The sequence below is a fragment of the Bufo gargarizans genome, chromosome 2 (assembly GCF_014858855.1).
Source record: "Bufo gargarizans isolate SCDJY-AF-19 chromosome 2, ASM1485885v1, whole genome shotgun sequence".
Classification (NCBI taxonomy): Eukaryota; Metazoa; Chordata; class Amphibia; order Anura; family Bufonidae; genus Bufo; species Bufo gargarizans.
The window spans coordinates 653,487,330-653,498,052 of NC_058081.1; positions in this window are offsets into that span (position 1 = coordinate 653,487,330).

Below are 10,723 nucleotides of genomic sequence, written 5' to 3' on the forward strand. Positions count from 1 at the left end.
TATAATAGGGAGGCTTTATCCACACTATAGGGAGAGTGCAGGGACAGCTTAGAGATAGTGTAGGGATATAATAGGAAGGCATTATCCACACTATAGGGAGAGTGCAGTGACAGCTTAGAGATAGTGTAGGGATATAATAGGGAGGCTTTATCCACACTATAGGGAGACTGCAGTGACAGCTTAGAGATAGTGTAGGGATATAATAGAGAGGCTTTATCCACACTATAGGGAGAGAGCAGGGACAGCTTAGAGATAGTGTAGGGATATAATAGGGAGGCATTATCCACACTATAGGGAGAGAGCAGGGACAGCTTAGTGATAGTGTAGGGATATAATAGGGGGGCTTTATCCACACTATATGGAGAGTGCAGGGACAGCTTAGAGATAGTGTAGGGATATAATAGCAAGGCATTATCCACACTATAGAGAGAGAGCAGGGACAGCTTAGAGATAGTGTAGGGATATAATAGGGAGGCTTTATCCAGACTATAGGGAGAGTGCAGGAACAGCTTAGAGATAGTGCAGGGATATAATAGGGAGGCTTTATCCACACTATAGGGAGAGAGCAGGGACAGCTTAGAGATAGTGTAAGGATATAATAGGGAGGCTTTATCCACATTATAAGGAGAGAGCAGAGACCAATAGAACAGTATAAAGCCTGACTAATAGGAGCTATTCTATTTCACCTTACTGCACAGGTTACTAAAAGTGATCTATTACTGCATATTTTAGGTTGTTTGCATTCTTTTATACATCAGTAATTCCAGTAATCCTTGCTTCTGTTACTGGGGGGGAAGCTGCGGTCGGATACTAAAAAATTTTGGGGGGGGGGGGGTTTCACGTTCTTTTATATACACTACGTGCAGAATTATTAGGCAAATGAGTATTTTGACCACATCATCCTCTTTATGCATGTTGTCTTACTCCAAGCTGTATAGGCTCGAAAGCCTACTACCAATTTAGCATATTAGGTGATGTGCATCTCTGTAATGAGAAGGGGTGTGGTCTAATGACATCAACACCCTATATCAGGTGTGCATAATTATTAGGCAACTTCCTTTCCTTTGGCAAAATGGGTCAAAAGAAGGACTTGACAGGCTCAGAAAAGTCAAAAATAGTGAGATATCTTGCAGAGGGATGCAGCACTCTTAAAATTGCAAAGCTTCTGAAGCGTGATCATCGAACAATCAAGCGTTTCATTCAAAATAGTCAACAGGGTCGCAAGAAGCGTGTGGAAAAACCAAGGCGCAAAATAACTGCCCATGAACTGAGGAAAGTCAAGCGTGCAGCTGCCAAGATGCCACTTGCCACCAGTTTGGCCATATCTCAGAGCTGCAACATCACTGGAGTGCCCAAAAGCACAAGGTGTGCAATACTCAGAGACATGGCCAAGGTAAGAAAGGCTGAAAGACGACCACCACTGAACAAGACACACAAGCTGAAACGTCAAGACTGGGCCAAGAAATATCTCAAGACTGATTTTTCTAAGGTTTTATGGACTGATGAAATGAGAGTGAGTCTTGATGGGCCAGATGGATGGGCCCGTGGCTGGATTGGTAAAGGGCTGAGAGCTCCAGTCCGACTCAGACGCCAGCAAGGTGGAGGTGGAGTACTGGTTTGGGCTGGTATCATCAAAGATGAGCTTGTGGGGCCTTTTTCGGGTTGAGGATGGAGTCAAGCTCAACTCCCAGTCCTACTGCCAGTTTCTGGAAGACACCTTCTTCAAGTGGTACAGGAAGAAGTCTGCATCCTTCAAGAAAAACATGATTTTCATGCAGGACAATGCTCCATCACACGCGTCCAAGTACTCCACAGCGTGGCTGGCAAGAAAGGGTATAAAAGAAGAAAATCTAATGACATGGCCTCCTTGTTCACCTGATCTGAACCCCATTGAGAACCTGTGGTCCATCATCAAATGTGAGATTTACAAGGAGGGAAAACAGTCCACCTCTCTGAACAGTGCCTGGGAGGCTGTGGTTGCTGCTGCACGCAATGTTGATGGTGAACAGATCAAAACACTGACAGAATCCATGGATGGCGGCTTTTGAGTGTCCTTGCAAAGAAAGGTGGCTATATTGGTCACTGATTTGTTTTTGTTTTGTTTTTGAATGTCAGAAATGTATATTTGTGAATGTTGAGATGTTATATTGGTTTCACTGGTAAAAATAAATAATTGAAATGGGTATATATTTGTTTTTTGCTAAGTTGCCTAATAATTATGCACAGTAATAGTCACCTGCACACACAGATATCCCCCTAAAATAGCTAAAACTAAAAACAAACTAAAAACTACTTCCAAAAATATTCGGCTTTGATATTAATGAGTTTTTTGGGTTCATTGAGAACATGGTTGTTGTTCAATAATAAAATTAATCCTCAAAAATACAACTTGCCTAATAATTCTGCACTCCCTGTATAGTTCAATCTGTTAATCCCTAACTGTGTAATTGGGATAAAATTGCGACCTGATACTACAGATTGTAGGGTGCTCATATTCTCTTATATATAAGTAAATCCATTCATCCGTGTTTCGGAGGTTCAATTGCGGCCTGACACTACTGCTATTTTACCTTTACAGTACAGTATGTCCCACAGGCCCTTCTAAAGGAGTGGGCAGTGGCCAAAAAGTTTCCGGAACTGGCAGAAGGTGGGCAGTCGCAGCCACAGGCCAGAGCTGCCAGTGTCATCCATCGGTCGTGTTTTGACCAGCAACCAGCTGTCCTTGAATGGTTGACTCAGTCTTTAGCATCATCTCAAGTGAGACGTAAGCCCCCAAGGGGAGAGTGTCAGTATCTAAAACATAACTTTTAATTAAGTATGCAACTAAAACACACCACTGTGATGCAATAATCTAAAAGACATGAGGGTCCAAGCCTGGTACCCCAGCACTGGTAGAGTAAATATAAACCTCCTTCACCTATTGAAAGCAGTCTTACCAGACCAATATGGGCAATGGGATCAGCGAAGATGTCCAGGGACATATATCCAAAGGACATCAGGTGTAGGCCAGATGGAAGGTTACAGTATTAGATGGCGTCTGTATAGTCAATGCAGAGCTGTGCCCTATTAAACCCTATGAGTGGGGAAGGGGACTGGTTTCATTCTACCTATCTTTACAGAGCACCCACCCCGACCGGATACCTGTCCCTACTTCGGACCTGATCCCTCAATCTGATAATGAAGGTGGCCAGTTAATGCGTTCCTGATGACCTCCCGACGTGGCACGTTGATTGATATTTGAGTGCTGCTTAAGCCTATACACGTTTAGAGCTTTCATTTGTGTTCATCATCTCAAGTGACATCAGATACCCCCAGTCAGGAGTCGGTAGGTTCCTCTAACACCACGCTTAGTTGGCCTGGCCCGGGAACAAGCTCTGTGCCCTCACCTGTCCTGAACCTGCCTCTTTTATTTTCTGTTCCTTCTGCTCGAGAAGTATTGTATGCTGTCGGCTCAGCTCCACTTTTCAGCAAGGACAAGCTTTTAGAGGACAGTCAGCAGCTACTGCCCAGCCAAGATATGGAGGAGAGATCTGCTGCTTCCTCTGGTAGGCGGGGAAGTAGCTAAGATGAGAGTTGGTGTTGCGAGTGGTCAGGCACGTGGCCCTGAGACTGGTGAGGGTGACATCAATGATGTGCAGACAGTAGTGGATGATGATGTAGCCGATTGCACGTGGGAACTGGCTTCATTATCATCAGGGGATGAGGTTGGCAGCTTGCGCGTGAGGCACCAGTGTGAGGTCTGAAGCCAAACGTGCGCGGGGTTGACCGCCTCCTACTCAGAAGCCTACCTGTCTGTAAATACCTAGGGGTGCATGGGTTCATGGAGGCAGCAGGCAGTCAGCATGGAGTGGTGGGGGGGAAAATGCCATGCTCAACAGTGCGGGAATCAAGCCGTAGAGGACGTTAGTGTGGCCATTTGCAAAATCTGTGGGCAGAAGGTGAAGGGTTGGCTTCTTGGGCCTGCGTCAACACATGCATCGTCACCATAAAATGGCCTGGGAAAACCTTGGCGCTAATATAGTGGTACAGCCTGATGCAGCAACCGCTGCATCTCCCAGTGGCCCACACCCCTTCTCCAGCAGTCAAGGCTCCACCACCTCAGCAGAAGGGAGCTGTGTTTCCTTCCCATCATCTACTGCTCCTCCTTCTCCTCCTCGTCACTCTTTTTGTCATTAATCGATCACTGAGGCGATTGCAAAAAGACAGCAGTATGCGTGCACTCATCCAACGGCGCAGAAGCTGAACGTGCTCCTGGCCAAGTTGCTGGTGCTGCAGTCCCTCCCTTTCCAAGTGGTGGACTCTTCACCTTTCAGAGAACTGATGGCTTATGCCGAGCCGAGGTGGAGAGTCCCAAGCCGTCATTTCTTTGCCAAAAAGGCAGTACCAGCCCTGCACACGTATGTAGTACAGAAGGTGGGCCAGTCCTTCAGCCTGTCGGTGTCTCCCAAAGTGCACGGCAGCGCCGACGTGTGGAGCTGTAACTACGGTCAGGGACAATATATGGCCCACTGCGTAGATGGCGTTCCTGCCCAGCCACACCAGCAACTTGGCCAGGTGACGGCATTGCCGCATCAGCGTTCTCAAGCTGTGAGTCCTGCGCCAATGTCTTTCTCTGCTTCCGCAATAATAATTTCCTCAATTCCATCACTTATTATCAAACAACACTTACACTGTTTGTGTCCACATTTGTACGAGCCCTTTGGCCCAGGGTTCAGTGTGGGGTGTCCCTATTAATAGTAGTAATAGTGGTGGTAATGGTGGCGGGCTTGCTTAACTTAGGCCAAGAGGGTGATAATATATCTTTAAGAGTCTTAGCTCTTCAGAATGTAAGATGTGGTTGAGCTGTGACCCTGTCCCCCAAAATATTGTCTTCACGAAGAATTGGCCGATGTCGGTTCAGTATATATTGTCCTCAGATGCTTGAGATGTTGTATGCAGATCTTTATCCTATATAATAAAAGCCCTCTGTGCCTGTGATGTGTCCGTGCATGTGTGCCGAAGTTAAATGCGCATGTGCGATGCCCCTGTCCTGTCAGGCACAGATACAGCAGCTGCCAGTAGTATTAGCCACCAGTTGCTGCCGGTGGTCTTAGCACCACCAGCCAGTGCCAGCCATCTCAGCCATCAATGATTGCCACCAGTCACAGTGCCAGTCGTATCAGCCACAGTCAGTGCCAGCCGTCTCAGCCACCAGTCAGTGCCAGCCGTCTCAGCCACCAGTCAGTGCCAGCCGTCTCAGCCACTAGTTACAGTGCCCACAGTCTCAGCCATCAGTCAGTGCCAGCCGTCTCAGCCACTAGTTACAGTGCCCACAGTCTCAGTCACAGTGCCCGCAGTTTCATCCACCAGTCAGTGCTAGTCGTCTTAGCCACCAGTCACAGTGACAGCAGTCTCAGCACCACCAGTCATTGCCAGCCGTCTCAGCAATTAGCCGCAGTCAACAGTTTCAGGCAAAGCCGCAGTCTCAGCACCACTAGTCAGCACCGTCAGTCGTCTTAGCCATCAGTCAGTGCCAGCAGTCTCAGCACCACCAGTCAGTGCCAGCCATCTCAGCAATAAGCCGCAGTCAACAGTCTCAGCTAAAGCCGCAGTCTCAGCACCACCAGTCAGTGCCAGCAGTCACAGTGCCCCCAGTCTCAGTCACCAGTCAGTCCCAATTGTATTAGGCATCAGTCAGTGCCACCAGTCACAGTGCCAGCAGTCAGTACTAGCCGTCTCAGCCACCAGTCACAGTGCCCGCAGTGTCAGACACCAGTCAGTGCCAGTCATCTCAGCCACCAGTCAGTGCCAGCTGTCTCAGCCATCAGTCAGTGCTTCCAGCCACAGCCACCAGTCATAGTGACAGAAGTGTCAGCAATTAACCGCACTCAACAGTCTCAGCCACAGTCTCAGCACCACCAGTCAGTGCCAGCCGTCTCAGCCACCAGTCACAGTGCTCGCAGTCTCAGCCACCAGTCAGTGTCATCAGTCTCAGCTACCAGTCGCTGCCAGCAGTCTCAGCACCAGTCAGCGCCAGCCGTCTCAGCCATCAGTCAGTGCCACCAGTCACAGTGCCAGCAGTCTTGGCCACCAGCCACCAGTCTCAGCCACCTACTAATGTTTATGCACTACTGTTCTAGCGCCCGTTATTGTAACGGGCTTAATGTCTAGTTATTAATATGTTTCTTGGATACTAAACAGTCAAACTGGTTCTCTCTTTCCACTTTTTTGATAGAGTCTGAGATCAGCCCCAGGGTACCCTTTTTCTTTAAAAAATCTAGATTTTAGAACTTTCACTTGTTCTCGCATGACCTTATAACCCGAGCAGTTTCTTCTTCTCCTCATCTGTCCATAAGGAATGTTGCGTTTCCATTTATAGTAATGGCCACTTTTGTAGTCCAGATAGCTATTTGCGATCAAACTCTTGTAATGTGTGCTTGTCTCTAATCGATTCTTGAGGGTTGATAATTCTAAATCTAAAAAGGTGGCAGTAGTTGGATCTATGTGGGCGGTAAAACTCAGGTTCCATCTGTTAAAATTCAAATTCGCAATATATTGATCTAGAACATTACGTTCACCTTGCCAGATAAAAATTATATCATCGCTATATCGTTTAGAAAATAGAATACTAGGATGATGTAAAAGACTGAAGTCTTCTTCAAACACGCCCATAAAAAGATTAGCATAAAATGGGGCAAATTTCGCCCCCATCGCAGTCCCCTTTTTGGGATATAAAAAACATTACTATAGCTAAAATAATTGTGATGGAGGATAAAAGAAATGTGTTATAGGCATAAAGGGGTCCATAGATAGGATCCTATCTACTGCACCAGCGCCTAGTTCATGAATAATATTGCTCTATAAGGCTGACACGTCAAGGGTGACCCAAAACATGTCACTGGACCAATGGAAGTCCTGCAACAATGTGATGAGATGACTTGAAACCCTAGGGTGGGCGGGTAGGCTAATAACTAGAGATGAGCGAATCGAATCCCACAAATCCAAATTTCAGGATAAATTCGATTCGCCTAGAAGCTGAATTTCCTTGTGCTTCGTGTCAGCGAATTGATTTAACCTTAAATAGTATACAAAACAAAAAAATTCAAACTTACCTCCTCAATTTGCTCCCGACGGGCCACCAGCCTCCATCTTGCTTGAAGATCTTGGCTGAAATACGTCACCACTCCAGCCGGCGTGATGACGTAATCTAGCGCCGCAGAGGATTTCGGCCGAGCAAATGGAAATTTTACACTCAAATGCTGCGATCATGTATGAACGCGGCATCTGAGGGGTACAATGACGGGGCGGCGCTATCGCAGTTCCCTGTCATTGCACCTGCTGCTTACAAAAAAATGTGCTTCATGACGAAGTAATTCGTCACAAAGCGAATTTTGGGGGGAAATTTGACGAATCAGCCGAAACTAACTTTTAACAAATTCGCTCATCTCATAAGGTATTTTTGTAAGAGATTATCTACGTAGGCTGAAAGGTTTGAGTCTATGCCTGATATGATCGGCCTGCCTGGTGGATTATTGAGAGTCTTATGAATTTTTGGAAGAAAAAAGAAATAGGGTTTGGAAGGGTTAAAATTTCTCTCTTGTTTGCTTAATATTTTCTGTGCTTACCCAGACTGAACGTTAGCTTTTTCTTATATTCATCTGTAGAGTCTACAGAGATTTGTGTAGAGTAGAGTGAGATTTGTTCATCACTTTTTTTTAGAAAATGTTTCCTTAAAGCCCAGGAAGTGACGCGCGCCGGCCCTTAAGGAAGTGCTGCAGGGAAGAAGCAGCAAGCATGCTGTGGCCCGGGCTGAGAGGAAACCGTGGAGTGGATCCCAGAACAAACAGTACCTGCAAGGACAGAGCCCAGGACTGCAGCAGTGAATGGGGAAGCACAGGCAGCAAATCACCGCTGAACCCCGCGCCCAGGACCGCGGTGATAAGCAGGAGAACAGTGGCGCACAGCAGCCACTGTTACATAACCATAGGGAAGAACACTGTGTTGGTGCAGCGTCAAAGAGGGCTGACCTATGCACCTGGCATGGCGCACGTCAAGCGGTTCCTGAAGTCTTCCTCCCAACTGCAAGACATCCTGAAAATGGCCAGGAAACTTTGCATGCACTTAAGCCACTTGTACACTGCAAAGCACACCCTCCTTGAGCTGCAAAGGCAGAACTGAGCTCCCAAACATCTCCTGATATGCGATGTTTCCACCCATTGGAACTCCACCCTCCATATGTTGGGCCGACTGTACGAACAGAGAAAGGCAATTTCTTGATGATGTAGACGGACAGGAGCACTCCCCTGTGTAACTTTGATATTAGCCAGTGGCAGCTCATGTGTGACACCCTTTGAGGAGGCCACTTTATTTGTCAGTCGCCAGGTCTACGGGATGGAGGACGTCATTCCACCTTCATGTCCCTGAGCAGATGCTGGTAAATCTTGCTGACCAGGGGACAAGAGATGTGGCACCTACATGTCATAGCCAACTGACCCCTGTGGGGGCTGAACTGGAGGAGGAGAAGGAGGACATTGGAGCACAAGCAATGTGCACAGAAATGGGTGGTTGTGACAGGAGAGAAGCTAGAGGGCGATGAAGAATACCAGGCAGATGACCCCGGCACACCATGGCAGTAGTCTTGTGCAAATGGCCAGATGTATCTGAGTTGCTTGCGTAGTGACAGCCATATTATCACCATTCGGCAGAGGGATGACTAAAGGCTCTCCACCATATCAGACCCTCTCTACCGCTTCATGAGGGCTTTTTTTCCAGCCGCTGAGAGGGAGGATAAACTCAACTGCTATCTAGACATCCTATGTAGTCAGTTGGCCGCTGCCTATGTGCGCCATCATCCATCCTCACAAAGGTCTGACCTTGGTAGGGGGGGCCCTCTGCGCTCACATTCTACTGCCATGACTGCTGGAGGGGGGTGGGGGTGCAGGAGCAACACCAGCTCCATCAGCAGCAACTTAAGTCTGGAGTCTCTAATGAGCACTTTTTTTCACCTACCTAGTGAAGAAACCACCCACCAGCAGCAGCAAGACATAGAGCAGATCCTAAACCAGCAGGTGGTGGCATACTTGAACTGCACCCTGCCACCCCACATCCAAGATCCCCTGGACTACTGGGCAGCCAAACTTGATTTGTGGCCACAATTTGCCGAGTGTGCCCTGGATAAACTTTCCTGCCTGGCCAGTAGTCTGGTATCTGAGCGAATGTTTAGTGCATTGGGGGGGGGGGGGGGGGGGGTCGGGGCTCAGTTACCTCAAGGAAAACCCACCTTTCCACCCAAAATGCCACACGTCAGTGCCTGATGCATCAGACTAGATCATTTTGGGTGCCACACCAAAACTAAGTGAAAAATGACACGTTTCTTCTAGCCACCTGCTTCAGCCACAATTCTGATGCTGCCACCCACCTGATGCCACACCTCTGCTGCCACTACTGCCATGTTCTCCTAATGCCACCCACCAACTTGTGCTGTTACTGCCACTGCTGTCGCCCCTCCACCTCCCCACTCTCTAACTGGACCACTATGCTGACTCCTCATGCTTTTGCCACCTTCATCACTCTGTGACTGGGCCATTGTGTTGACTCCTCATGTGTTTGCCACCTTTATTGCTCTGTGACTGGGCCATTGTGTTGACTTCTCAGGCATTTGCCACCTTCGCTGCTCTGTGACTGGGCCACTATGTTGACTCCTCATGCAGTTGCCACCCTAACCACTCTGTAACTGGGCCACTATGTGGACTCCTCATGTGGTTGCCACCCTCGCCACTCTATGACGGGGCCACCAGTGTCCCTTTTTGACTTTACAATTTATTTTATCCTTCTTCAGATGTGTCACTATGTTGACTCCTCATGCGGTTGCCACCCTCCCCCACCCACCCCCAGTGTCCCTGTTTGGCCTTACTGACATCACCATTTATTTTACCCTTCTTTCTCCAGCAGATGACTCACCTCACCTGATAATTAATTTTTAACAGCTATGTTTAGATATAAAAGGAGGCGTTGCATGTGACTCTGTATCCCCGGAAGAAGCCTGGTTGGCGAAACGTCGTCGGGTGGAGACGGCTGCAGAGTCACATTCCCACATTTGGTATGGCTTGATGGTTGTGCTTTATATTACTCATGATACACGTTATTATATTGGTATGTACTGAAGTGCAATGTGTTTTTACACCGCTGCGAATTACAACAGTTAATCTCTGGGTAGGTTTGCATGGCCCTGATTTGGGCCCCAAATACCAATTATCGTGTATCATTATGGTGAGAGTCATTGCCTGAAGTGATTATTGAGTGGGGGGGGGGGGCGGACTCTGCTGCCCTCTCCTTATCCTCCTTTAGGTTAATATTTGCTGCTATTCTTTTTATGAACTTTTAACATGTGTATGTATTATACTCAATAAAGTACAGTTTATTTGTAACCTGGAGGTTTATTGATGATTTTTTTTGGGTGGGTTATATTTGAGATAATTTACCTCTTTGGTGAAAATACGTTAGTGCCTATATTTACTGTTCTGTCAGAATGACGGAAAAATGAAAAAACACAACAGATTCTGTCTTTGGAGCATCCATAAGGCCTGTATCACACGTTTTCTATTTTGCATCAGGATTGGATCATGATTTGGAAGCCAAAAGCAGGAGTGGGTACAAAACACAGAAGACATGCAAATATTCCGTTCACGTGTCATCTCTGTTTTGGATCCACTCCTGTTTTTTTTGGCATTACCATGTCACGGAA